General features: G+C 42.3%; 1 protein-coding gene across 1 annotated transcript in view; it reads right to left on the bottom strand.

Moving 5' to 3' along the window:
- LOC102899478 overlaps positions 1-13435 on the bottom strand; it is a 51905-nt gene extending 38470 nt beyond the window's left edge. Inside the window, exons 1-5 of the transcript XR_006592095.1 lie at positions 12768-13435; positions 9817-9953; positions 9642-9702; positions 4866-6368; positions 3079-3201 (exon numbers count right to left, since the gene is read on the bottom strand). The gene's annotated coding sequence lies outside the window, so the exon portion shown is untranslated. The remainder of the gene's footprint in view (positions 1-3078; positions 3202-4865; positions 6369-9641; positions 9703-9816; positions 9954-12767) is intronic.
- Positions 13436-14210: the final 775 nt, after the last annotated feature.

Below are 14210 nucleotides of genomic sequence, written 5' to 3' on the forward strand. Positions count from 1 at the left end.
TCTCCTGAGGTAAGGGAAATTTAAGCAAAATAAACTATTAGGACTATATCAAAATAAACCCTCTGCACAGTGAAGGAAACTATCAACAGAAGTAAAGACAACCTACTGATTGGGATAAGATATTTGCAAATGACACATCCAATAACAGGTTAGTATCCAAATAAATGAAGAACTTATATGACTCAACACCTAAAAAACAAGAAATCCAATTAAAAGTGGTTGGAAGATATGAACAAACTTTTCTCCAAAGTGAATATACAGATGGTCAACAGACACATGAAGAGATGTTCATCATTCATCATCATGGAAACGAAAATCAAAACTTAAATAACACCTCAGAACTGTCAGAATGGATAAAATAAAAAAAAAAAACATAACAAAACTCAAGAAACAAGTGTTGGCAAGGATGTGAAGAAAAAGGAATGCTTGTGCACTCTTGGTGGAATGCACACTGCAATATGAATTCAATAGGAGTCTTTCCATCCTTTCCATAGATAGCTATGCTTTAGACATTGTGTTTTATTTAGTCCAAGCTTTGCTATCTAGATTGTTACCAAGCAACCTAAGCTTTTGCTTGAGCAAGCCATTACACCTTTCAGTGGAGCCAGAGGCAGTTGGGTTGTAGGGTAAGTAGAAGTTCCACATCATGCCTTCTTCCTTAGCACATTTTTTAAAATGTTTATTTATTTTTGAGAAAGAGAGAGTGACAGATTGTGAGATGGGGAGGGGCAGAGAGAGGTGGAGACACAGAATCCAAAGCAGGTTCCAGGCTCTGAGCTGTCAGCACAGAGCCCAATGCAGGGCTCAAACTCATGAGCTGTGAGATCATGACCTAAGCCAAAGTCAGATGCTCAACCAACTGAGCCACCCAGGCACGCCAGTAAGAAACTATTTTAAAGATATTTCTCTAACTGTAGGTTGTCAATGTTGCAGTTAAGATTTGGTTGGTGCGGGGAATACTCTTAGAACACCTATAATCTCAGGCAATGCCTGTCATCTGAGATAACACACAACCCAACCAGAAGTCAAGTAGATATCACACATCCCAATGGCTGTGATTCCTTGGGCAACTGTAAAATGAATATTCACACTTAAAGGAGGAAGTATGCCATGGGTTACCACACTTTTGTGGTTCTGCAATATCAAAAGGGAGAGTGGAGGCCACAGAAAACCCCGTTATAATAGAAGGAAAACCTGTTGCTAAGGATGTGTTGTTGGAACAGAACCAAAATACCTTTATTCTACCAGACTGTGGATACACCTACAGTACAGGTATCAATGACTGTGGCCCTGACACCTTCTTAACCAGAAGGAAACTGGACCAGAATAGTATTCTCTCTCTTACTCTAACCTATTGGAGTCAAGGGAAAGGCAAGGAACACAACATGATGGGATGTGTAAAAGCGAATCTGACAATAGAAGAAAAAAAGATGTCATTTGTGGTCAATGGAAGATAAAGGAACTATTAAAATAACCAGAGAAATATTTCACATTGAACCTGCTAAAATCTAATAAATGTCATAAGTGTAAATGTAACAAAAGTAATCTAATAAATGCAAATTCTACGTTAGAAAACTTAAGTAAAGGGGCACCTGGGTGGCTTAGTCAGTCAAGGGTCCGACTTCGGCTCAGGTCATGATCTCACGGTTTGTGGGTTTGAGAACTGCGTCTGGCTCTGCACTGACAGCCTGCTTGGGATTCTCTCCCTCTCTCTCTACTCCTCCCAACTTGCATGCATGCACCTTCTCTCTCAAAATAAATAAATACACTTAAAAAAAAAAGAAAACAAAATAAACTTAAGTAAAGCCACACTTGGAAGATGAAACTAATGAAGTCAAAAGAACCTGGCAGGAACTGAAAAGAGAACAGAAACACGCATTCCCTAAAATGATGATAGCCTTGAATTCTAGTGTTATGGAAATTGAACATGTACTTGATAGTGTTATGCAAACTTGCACCACCTGAAGCTTTATAAAAGTGATCTTTATTTAGAAACATATTTGTCAATAAAGTTAAACAGAGTGATTTAAGAAAGTTAAGTTTTGGTAATATGGCAATAGGATATGGAACCATGCTAAAGTGTTGTTATACTTATTATATGGGAATATGGTTGCTTAAACTGGCTATTAAACTATGGTGTAAAAGGATGCACGTCAAATAAAAATACTCCCAAAAGATGAATGAGTGTTTGTGATTAAGACTGTAAGTGATGTAGAATCACAAGGTGTGATGATATTTTTGTGAACTTAGATTTATACTGGCTATTAGGTCCTTAGTATTAACTAATGTGGGAAGGGTTTGGAATCATAGGGTGGATATTGCGTGTTGGTTTAATATGATTTCAAATCCATTTGTTTATGACAAACATAAAAAAAAGTTGGTTAGAAAGTTGTTTTGATATAAGAATGAAGTAAGTGGTGTCAAGATGTTAGTTCATCTGTCCTCACCCATAAGAACTCGATAGCTCAGCTCATGAGGGGCCTTGCTGGAGGCTCATTAATAAAAATGTATGAAGAAGGAACTATGGCAAGGGGCCACAAGACTGCAAATACAGAGCATTTCTGAGGATGAGAAGAGAGTGCTCAGTCTGCACAAGGCTATACTTTTCTGATGTAAAATAGCTCTCTGAGGACCGTGCGGCAATTAGCTCCTGCCTGGTAAAGACAACACTTCTACCTGCGGCGGCCAGAGCTGTGCAGTCACCCCTCGAGGATGATCATCTTGTCTCTCAACACCAGCACTGTCACCCTTAGCAATGTGCTCTAGGAACATGAGACTTGCACCTTTGCACTTGGAGCTGGACTTGGAATTAGGCAGATGACAGGTACTGCCAGTAGCCTGTTCCTGTGACTTAACCTTGCCTTCCATTGCCCTGTTCCCAGGTCCCTGGCTACCCTGACACTAGGCATGAGCAGCTAGAACCCACCAAGCGCTCTTGGCCAGCTGGGGCCATCCAAGCCTGTGGATCTAGGATCCATCTCCAACAACTGCATTGCCTCAATGATGGAGGAAGCCCACCTTCCAAAGATTACTCTGAGGGGACCATCAAAATGAGTGATGGTCTCCATAGGTACTTACTATTTTGGGTGATCTTGGGTTTCTGCAGCAATCAAGGTTTCCAGCTGTCTCTTTTTGGGGGACACCTGGGCCAGCCTGCCCAATCCAGCCATGGTCAAGCAGTTCAGATTTCTCTAGCTCTACCTTCAGTGGAAATATGGGCATTTGCATAGGTTAAGGCTTGGAATTAGGTGGATGCCAGGTACTTCCAATAGTCCCCCAAGTTTGTGTCCCAGCCTTTCCCACCATTGCCCTGTTCCAGGTCCTTGGATAGCCTGACCTCCAATGCTGGGCATGAGAGTTAGAACCCTACCAACTGTTCTTGGCCAACTGTGACCCTCCAAGCCTGTGGATCTAGGGTCCATCTCCAGCCCTGCAGGACACTGTCCTGTTCCATGTCCCTGGTTACCTTGACCTGCACCTCCCATGTATGTGTTGTTTGTACCTTGTCAGCCAGAATTTGGTAGAGAGTGCTAACAGGTCTGTGGAACTTGGGCAATGCCCATTCTTCTGAAAATTCGTAAGGTGGAGAGCTTTCTCCTTGCAAATCTTTTTCAGACAGCAGCTATAAATTGTTGACAAACTGTCTCCATTTGTACTGGTTGCCTGATGAGGTCCAGAACTTCTCCAACAATCAAGGTTCCCAGGTGTTTGTTACTAAAGGGTGCTCTGGCCATCCCACCTTGCCGCACCCTGGCAAGACAGTCCAATTAGTCTTGGTTTGCCATCAGGGGGAATAAGCCCATTTGTGTGGAATAAGACTTCAACTTAGGCATTTGCCAAGTAACCTCAATAGAGTGCTTCTGTGACTCTGTCTTTGATGCTCACTCTGTTTCAGTCCCCCAACTACCTTGTTCTGCATGGCCCGCACATGAGCAGTACATATCACTCAGAAGCCACCCATGTGTAGACCCACTGCTCCAAGCCTGTGGACCTCCAACCAGACACAAACCACCTCCACCACATAGCCTCCAGCATGAAGAGACCTCACCTTCCAAAAATGAATCTGAGCTGAAAGCTATAAATGGGTAATAGTCGCTCCCCATGTGGACTTGCTATCTGATGGGTCCAGGACTTCTCTAGGAAACATGGGCTCCCAGGAATTTCCCGATACTATTGTCTTGTTTTCTATTTCTTGGAAAAGCAGTTGTATACCCACACCACCTCCTTCAGGGGAAGTATTCCATAGTGGGTCTATGGACCTTCTGATAGTCCTAGTCCTAGTAATCATAGTCCTTCTGATTAGACTGATGTTTTACACACTCAAGAGCCCCCTCCTGTGCCCCACTCTCTCCTGACATTTTCTCTATTCTAGGTCCCCAACTACCCTCACCTGCATGGCCCACACATCTACAGTATGCCCCCCTTCAGGTGCTCTTGGGCAGGCCTCCAAGCTATGGAGGTAGGGTCCACTCCCGTCCCCCAAATCTTCACTCCTTCCAGGATAGAGAAAACCCAATCCTCAAAATTGCTTTGAGGCATCCACTGAATGGGCAACAGTCCAGCCCCACGTGAAATGACTGCCTCATAAGGTCCCAAGCTTCTGCTGCAATTAAGGCCCCTAGGTGTCTCTTAATGTTGGATGCCCCAGCCAGCCTGCCTGACCAAGTCTTCATAAGGCAGTCCAGAATCCTTCAGCATTATCTTCAGAGGGAGTATGTACATTTGTGTAGCTTAGGGCTTGGAATTAAGCAGATGGCATGAACTCCCCAAAAACCCATTCCCATAACCAAGAGTCTTCCAACACTTGCTCTGTTTCAGGTCTCTACCTCAGCTGACCCACATGACCGTGCATACTCAGTACCCACCTAGTTTGCCAACTTTGGGCAGCCATGGACCTCCAGGCCTGTGGAGAAACACCTGCATAGATAGCAGGCTCAAAGCATCTTCAGATGGAGAGCAGGCAGTGACAATCTGACAGAGTTTCCTGGTTTGTAGTGTGAATGTCTCTGGTGATCTTTTGGAGTGGCCCATAGAGCAGCAGGCATGAAAATTATATATGGGCTGCTGTGGTGATTTTCTTGAAGTTTATATAAAGTCATTCATATTCGGTTTGCAGAGCTTCAGGAAAAAGGGAAGTTTTGGTTCTCGATGATTCCAAGTCAAAAGGATGGGAGAAAATTAGAAATGTTATTTTGGAGAGTTGTAGCCATACTATGGAGGAAACTAGAATCTGGGATCTAGTCCAGTTTACAGGTAGGAAACAAAACCTCAAAGACAAAAGAACCATGATATAATACCTACAAATCTGTGTTACTGAGACATAATTTTTCTCTCTGAAGTCACCCTATTTTCAAAATTAGCCAGATAAAGTCTTATTTATAAAATAAGTTTAGTTTTAGTAAACTTGATCTGATTATTTGCAGCAAGAACAGCATTTGGTCATAAACACTTCTTAAAATTTTTGCTGGAACTTTTCATAGGGAAACGTCAACAGTCTCTCAAGACTAAGAAACACAGCTGTCAGTCTTTATCTGCAATACCTATAGATTCGTGTTACCCCCTCTTTTCATGGTCCTCAAAATATCCTTGGGTTCTTGCCCCTGCCAGGAAATGGCCTTTACTTACCTGGTAAGGCTTCTGGGAACCCTGTAAAGCAGGGTGTCAGGATGTTTTCCCAGGGGCTTTATTTGGCTCCAAAAAAGCCAATCTTAGTTCCTTAAAGCTGTCCGGTCATATCTGAGTCCATGCATGTTTCTCTCAAATATGACATTCCTCTCAAAGCCTTGTTAATATAACCAGTTATCTAATTGTATCCTGTTGCAAGAAGAACAGATTCTTACTGAATGTATGCAATACATATATTGTCATGAAAATATAAGGATACTGTTTCTGAATTGAATTCTGGAGGGATCAGGTAGGGAGAAAAAGATAAATGTTTCAGTTCTGCTTACAAAGGTGTAATTTACCAAGCTACTGTATAGCAGTTTAAAGATTTTTTCTTTAAATCTGGAAAAAAAATTTTTTTTAAAACTTAGTAATGTTTCAAACAAAAAGTCATAAAAATCATAATCATTCTCTTCAATTTATTTTGTCCCAAGTAATTCTTGTTTTGCTTCATCCTGTTTTTCCCATTAATTCTGGAAGTTTTTACCAACTTCAGTTGTGTGATATTTAAATTATGAGATACCTATATTTTTGTCTTTTTCATGAATCTCCTTGAAGATGAAACATTTCTTCAGGAACACCTTTGCAAAAGCATCCAAATAAAATATAACTGTCTGTAAATGATACAAGACTTAGTAATGGCCATGGTTAAGGATCTGATTCAAGTTCATTACAGTGCAATTGACCAGGAAATTTGGTTATTTCTGTCACACAAAAAGAAGATAATTAGATAATTAAAATTATAAGAAATAACATATCAGGACATACCAGATTCTTAGGAGTTTGATATACTTTCTAGAACACTTATTTCAACAACATATATTTACACAAATATAATCAAAGAAGGTTTAGCATCACTTATTTGACAATGCTTCCCATGTGATTTAACATACCCAATAGACCTAATTAGTTTAATATCTCTTTTTCTAATGAGGAGAACAAATCCTTTTAATTGTTCCAGGGACCCTTTATAAAACCCCAAAGTTAGTTTGTTGTCAAAAGACTTCATTTTAGAATTTGATTTTGGAAAGTCTATCAAAAAATATCCAAATTTGAACACTTGATTAAATCTGATCACAGAACATTATGAAACAATATTTATTTAACCAAAATGACAATAAAAGCTTTCAAAGGCAAGTGCAGAAGTTTACTAATTGTGAGCAAAACTTAGATCTTTTAATATTAAGATGATTCAGTTTTCTTAAGTAATCAAAGACCTGATGGTAAGGATACCATGAAGCACGAGAGATTATTTTGTTAAAACATAGTCTTTGTTTTCTAGGCAGATAATTTAAAAAGGTAAAAAACAAAACAAAAAAACCTGTTTACAATCCTTTATCAAGAGGAACCCAATAATTTAAGAAAACTGTTCTTTTAACAAAGAGTAAACCCAATTTTCACTTTGCACCAGTGTACTTTTGAATATTAAAACTCCTTTACTTAAATTTATTCCAATCTTAGCCAGCCTGACCACTCATAAAATTCCTTTGCAAAGATTCCTTTTCTAGAAATCTTTTACAACTTCCTTTTTTACACCTAGATTTTGTCCCATGTTTTCCCTCTTTTCTAACCTCTAAGACAAAATTACTTTCTTTTCCCTCAAGAACAATGTATTTCCCATACTTTCTTCTACTGAAAACATACATCCTACTTACATATGGAGAGTTTTCCTTATTTCTAGTGGCTTTAACCATAAATATTCTTTGGAATTTTTAGCCAGTAGAAACTTTAATGTCTAATGAAATCTAAGTAGTAAGCAATTGTGAACTGTTTATTATACCAGCATTTTTTTATTGGCAAATTTATGAAAACATTTCATAATTTCTAGAAATGTTTATTCACAGTAAATCTTTTAATAAAGCAAAAAACATGTTTACTAACAGACCCACATTTTAGCTTTAGTTTCTTTGTAATAGTGGATAAACCTATATTCAATAATTAATGTTTCATTATTTTATCTTATTTAGAACTTATGTAGATATTCAATAAATTTAACTTATCACTTAGCAAAACTTTGAAGTTTCATGTTATCAAACATGATTTTGGAGCTATTCTTAGGCATGTATAGAATAAAATATAGTTGTTGCTAAAAAGATTATCTATAAACCATTATTCCACTTACTTTATCTAAAACATTTGCTCCCAACAATTATGTTTTGATCACCCACAAAAACTTCACAACACATTAAACAAAATCAGTTAGCATTCTGTTACTTTTGCTGACAAATTTTGTAATAGGGATAACATGAAGTTATTTGCTTAGTAAACCTGGGTAGGATAAAAGTATTATATTTAATGCTGATAACTCCAAACACATGTCTATTTTAATTAAACAAGTAAACTTAAATTAGCTTTAATATCAATTATTTTCCAGATCACATAAACCTGAGATTCATTTGGATTAAATTTCTATTTTATTTTGGAGAATTTTTTTGAAAGCCAAATTTATATAAGCACTTAATTTTCTTTAAGCCAATTAAACAGAGCTCTTTTACAAATTTATTATGGTAATACCACCTGAAGGTAGGAAAATACCGTATCTCTAACATACGTGCGTTCAAATACATCTAGTCAAACACAGAGATCTTATAGCTTGCTTTAAAACAATATAAAACTCACTACTTTATAAATAACAATTGGAATAAATTAAGTATACTCGCTCAGATGACTAAAGTCTTTTACTATTTGTGGAGAAGACTTCTAAGATTTGTATTTGCCCCCGTAAGTAATCTTAAGGAGGCTGTGCTGGAGTTTGGGTACAAGAGGCCTTTTAGCAGTTTGGTTTTTAAAAAGGTCTCTTTACTTTTTTTTCTTCTTCAGTCTCAAGTGACTGTGGGATGTGTTTACAGTTCAAAAGATTTTTAACTTTAAGGGAAAGAGAAAGAATTCACGTTTGCCCTGTGTAAATGATGTAGTGAAAGTTAAAACAAGCAGATGATGCCAGATTGCAAGAAAGAGATTTTATGTTGGAGATGGATGTTAAGCTTTGGCTTACATCTAATTTCTGTGCTTTCACATGTCAAAGGAGTCCCTAAGTATAGCCTTTGTATTAGTAAAGGAATTGTTACAGGGAAAGAATGCAGGCATTGGCCTTGTCAGCTTGCTTTTCGAGCCAGCCTCACAGACGGGCATGTTCGTGATCCTTGTCAATCTGGCAGCTGTTTAGACAAACTCTGCTGTGGGTCTCATATGTAAAAACTGAATGAAACTTTACTTTTCTTATTAATAGCCTTTCTATTAAGAAGACAATTGAGAACTCTAGAAGAATTCCTTTTTTCTTTCAAATTTGGCCAATTTAAAGGATCTATCATCTATCTGGCCACCGACAGATGGAATCCTACTAAGGAAAAGGCCTTTATCACACGGGTAGTAAGGATGGTGTGGCGACAACAGTATCTCCAGCTTCCTATGAAAATATGCAGCGTCTCTAGTCACAGGCCTGCTAATCTGTGACACCAGGCAGGCACTGCTACAATGGGACTTTTCCAGCACTAACAAGCAATGAGGGGTAAGATGACAAAGGTACCTCCTGGCTGGGACTTCTTATAACAAACATGTCTGGCATGAGCTGGCATGTCTGGACAAAGAGAGTGCTGCTAGTAAGTGCACATCTTGCAACCCCAGTCTATTTGATCAACGTCCACCCAGGTAATTGTACCCTGTGGCTGGTGAAGACCAGAGAACATTCTCCCTGGTAATAAAGCCAAGCTCTTAGGACACAGAACAAGATTAAAGGAAAACCTCGTCAAGATTGTACATAGAGGACCCACAGCAAAGTTTGTTTAAACAGACACTAGTCTGATGAGAACCTTGAAATCATCAGTCTGTGAGGCTGGCTGGAACAGCAGGCTAATGAGGCCTATGTCTGCGTTTCCTCCCTATGGTAATTCCTTTTTATGACAAATGACACAAAAGACAAAGAAAAACAGTGACCGTCTCTGGGAAGAAATGAATCATTCAGAGCAAGAGTACTTTACCAAATTTATAAGAGTTGCCAAGCCCCAGGAACTGGTTCCATGAGTATTTTCTTCTGATGATCTAAATTTAGAAAGAGAAAAAGGACTCTCCGTACTCTTTCTCCACGAGATTCTTCAGGCAGAGAGCTGGTGGGGATGGGGATTGGGTGAGTACTGACATAGTAAAGATTCCTACCTTCTTCTGTTTTTTGGAAGATGTCCCAGGGTCTCTCAGCTGCAGCAGTGTCCAGCCAGAGAAGTTTATTCTGCCGACTACAGCAACTTCTGGAGAGGAGAAGTATTTCTCTACCTTTCAAGGTTCTTCTAGCTAGTCTAAGAATTAAATTGACAGGAGACAGATTAACAGGAGAAAAAACAAATTTAATTAGCTGTGGACAGAGGTCCAATATTTAAATTGAGACCCAAAGAAACAACAAAGACTGGCAGCTTTTATACTTTTTAGACAAAGAAATAAGAAATCTTTGAGAAATGGGCTGTAGAAAAAGTAGAATTGACAGCAGAAAGATAGTAATGAAACTTACATGTGGGAACTTGAATTAGTAAGGAATTCTAAACAGAATTTGGGCTGGAGTAGTAAATTACCAAAAGTAAAAAGGTGTGTGTATATATATATATATATATATATATATATATATATATGTATATATATACACACCTTTTTACTTTATATATATACATGCACACACACATACATACACATACATACATATACACACACATACTTCTTCAGCCACGAGTTACCTGTCTGCTGAGGAATGTCATCAAAACGACATGACCACTGATTGACCTATAGGCTGGACTGGGCTCTTGGAGGCTCCTCACCCCCCTCTTCTGTCCTTGGATTGTGGGTTACACTTGCCTTTCCTGCTCCCAGAGGCTGCTCCAAGACAGAGCCTCGAGATAGTGATGTGTTGAGAAGACCTGTACTGTATATGTGACTGAACCCAGTTAAGGCCTCCTTATAAACTTTTAAGATTGGCAGGCAGGTGGGAGGACCCTTTCCTCTTGCTGCTACCTAAGACACGCCTCTATATAAGTTTTCTTTGCTTATTAAAACTGCCACCTACCTAGAGTTGCCTGCTTCTTTCTGTGATCTCTACCTGTCCTCTGTGTATGGGGGCTGGTTTTAAAATGATAACTGAGAAACCCTTAGGAGGGTTACAAATCAACCCGGTCTCTGATAATAAGGGGGTCTTTGCTTTCTGGTACAGAAGGGTACCATTGACATGGGTGATTTATTTCCTGCTTTCAGGAGACAAAGGGGAATCTGGGTGTCCTTACTCCACTGGCTGTTTCTGAAGTAACTTTAATTCAAAATAGTAAGTACGCCAAAGTGGCATATTTTGGGGTAGCCTGCTCTTGGTCCCCATGTGTACATTGGTGTAGGTTCGAGTTTGGAAAAAGGCAGATGCTGTTGTCCCCCCAACAAATCACTCTGGGAACCTAGATTCTCTGGACATGGCCCACTTCAGGTCCCTGCTTGCCCAGACCTGCAGCAGCCCATACATGGGCAGTATGCACCCCATCAGCCATCCTTGGATGGCTGGATACCCTAGTGCTATGGAGCTCAGATGAGTCCCCAACCAAATGCATAGCCTCCAGTGCAGAGGGAGTCCAATCTCCCCAACATCATTGTGAAATAACAGCTTTAAACTTGCAACAACCAGTCTCCATTTGGACTGGCTGACTGCAGGGGTCCCGAGTTTACCCGTAACCAAGGCTCCCAGATGTCTGTTAGTAATGAACACTCTGACCAGCCCGCTGGATCCAGCCCTGGCGAGACAGCCCAGACTTCTCTAACTCTGTCTTCAGGGTGAATATTTGTAGAGATTAATGCTTGGAATTAGGCAGATGCCAATCAGTATCCCCAAGAGCCCCATCCTGTGACCCATCCTTGCCCAACATTGCCCTGCTTGTGTGTGCCTGGCTACCCAGACTTGTGAGGCTTGCACATGTGCAGTGAGAACCTGTAAACCATCCTTGAAAAGATGGACCCCCCAAAGCTTAGAAACTCTGGCCACAGGTATAACCTGCAGCGTGGAGGAAGCCCACCTTCCAAAAATCCCTGAGGTGGCAGCTGCAAATGGGCAACAATCCCCATGTGGATTTGCTTTTGCTGGGTTCTGGGCTTCTTTAGGAACCTGGACTCCTACGTGGCTCCTAATGGAGGATACGGTTTCCTGCCCACTTGGCCCAAGGCATGTAAAATACCTCCAGCTCTCTCTTTAGGGCGACCACTCCACAATGGGTAGTTTGGCCTTGCAATCTGTCTGGCATTTTGCACCAGCCTCTTGCAACACTTGCCTCTTTCAAGGACCTGGCTGGCCTGACTGGGACAGTTTGCACAAGCCATATATATCCGGTCATCTGCCCTTGGTAGCCAGGCCCCTTCAGGCCTGTGGAGCTAGGGCCAAACTAGTACCCCCTTGGGGTGCCTGGGTGGATCCAACTTTGGTTCAGGTCATGATCTCGAAGTTCATGAGTTCAAGCCCCAGTGCTGGGTTCTGTGCTGCTAGCTCAGAGCCTGGAGCCTGCTTAGGATTCTGTGTCTCCCTCTTTCTCTGCCCCTCCCCTGCTTGTGCTCTCTTTCTCTCTCTCAGAAATAAACATTAAAAAAAAAAGTACCACCTTGTCTCAAGGGTAGAGAGTGCCCACACCTCCAAAAATCACTCTGAATCATCAGCTGAAGTTGGCGACAGTCAGTCTCCCTCTCTGCTGGGGTCCCAGACTTCAGCAGCCATCAAGGCTCCCAGTGAAACTCTGGCCTGGCCCCAAACACCTACATAGCCTCAGGCATGGAGGGATCACACCTGCTGAATAGAGTTCTGAACCAACAGGTACAAATGGGTCTTTAGGTGGGCTTGCTGCCTAATGGGGTACATCCCTAGGAACTAGGATTGCTAGGTGTCGCTAAATGAAGGCTAGCCTATCCTATAAAACCAGCCCTCCCTGAAAGGCAGGGCATTCAGGGCCCTCTGGGTGTGTGGATCGGGGTGAGTCCAGAGTCAACTGCATAGCCTCCAGCGCAATAGCCCCCCCTACCCCACATCTTTGTGAGGTGGCTGCTTTAACCTGGCAACAGTCCAGTCTATTTGGAGCAACTGCCTAATGGGGCCCCGGACTTACCCGTAATCTGGGCTCTCAGATGTCTCAGTGTGGGATATCCCAGCAGCCTGGTCATCCTGTCTTGGCCGGGTAGTCCATACACCTCCAGCTTTACTTTCAGGGAGAATATGCACATTTGTGTGGATTACGGCTTGGAATTAGGCAGATGCCTTATATCCCCTGTCAGTCTGCTCCTGGGACCAGGCCTCCCCGACACTTTACTTGTAACAGGTCCCTAGCTCGTCTGACCTTTGCCGCATGCACATGCGTTAAGTAGGCACTTGCCGGCCAGCCTTGGGCAGCTGGGATCCTTCAGGCCTGTGTGTGGAGTTCTTTCCTGTTCCCAAACGCCCGCATAGCCTTTTGGGCATATGGAGCCCACCCCCGAAAATCCTTCTGAGGAAGTAGCTTTAGAATAGTGATAGTCCCAATTGGGACCGGCTTCCATAGCAATCAAGGCTCCTAGATATGTCTTACTGAAGGATAAGCCAGTCTGCTGAGCCAGATGATGGCAAGGCAGTGCAATTTCCTCTGGCTCTGCCTTCAGAAGGAATATGTGCATTTTCGGAGGATGATGCTTGGAGTGAAGTAGATGCCAGGTACCCCCAAAGAACTCGCTCCTGTGATCAGGCCTCTCCCTACAGCTGTCTTCTTCCAGATCCCCCGCGACAACCCGCACCAGCGCAGCCCGCACATGCGCATTCCTCACCTCGTCCTCCGGCTTTGGCCTGTAGAGGGCACTCCAGGCTCGCGCAGCTGGGGAGGACGCTCAACCGCCTGAAAGTAATCAGAGTGGAAGGAACTCGCGCCGGTGAAGTTTATTGGAGGCTCCGTTTGAAACAAGATGGTTAGTTCCCATGTGGACTGGCTGCCTGATGGGGTTCTGGGCTTACCAGCAATCAGGTCTCCCATGTGTCAGTGAAGGATACCCTGGCTGGGGAGGCCAGACTCCTGCAGATTTACCTTTGGGAAGAACATGCACATTTGTGCAGGGCAGGGCTTGGAACTGGGCAGATGCCGGTAGCCCCAGTAGCGCCCACTTTTGTGCCCCAGCCTCCCCGTACAGCTGCTCTGTTGCAGGTTCCTGGCTTTCTTGACCTGCACCGCCACGCATGGGCAGTCTGTACTGTCTTCACCTGGACTTTAGCTGCCTGCACTCTTCCAGCTGTTTGGGTTAGGCCAGTCCCCAAAACCTTCATAGCTTTCAAGCTGGAGAGTGCCTCCCCCCCAGTCATTTCAAGACAGCTGCTTGAACTGGCCTCGGTCAGTTCCCATTTGGACTGGCTGCCTGAAGTGGGTCTGGGCTTCCCCAGCAAGCGAGCCTCCCAGGTGTCCCCGGTTGGTGGATCCCAGGGTAGACCTCCTGGCCCACCCCTGACAAGGTGGTTGAGGAACTTCAAGTTCTGCATGTATGGGGGATATTTTCCATGTGGTAGTTAGAGGTTTCAAGTACATATATGCCTT

Source organism: Felis catus, chromosome F1, assembly GCF_018350175.1.
Source record: "Felis catus isolate Fca126 chromosome F1, F.catus_Fca126_mat1.0, whole genome shotgun sequence".
Lineage (NCBI taxonomy): Eukaryota > Metazoa > Chordata > Mammalia > Carnivora > Felidae > Felis > Felis catus.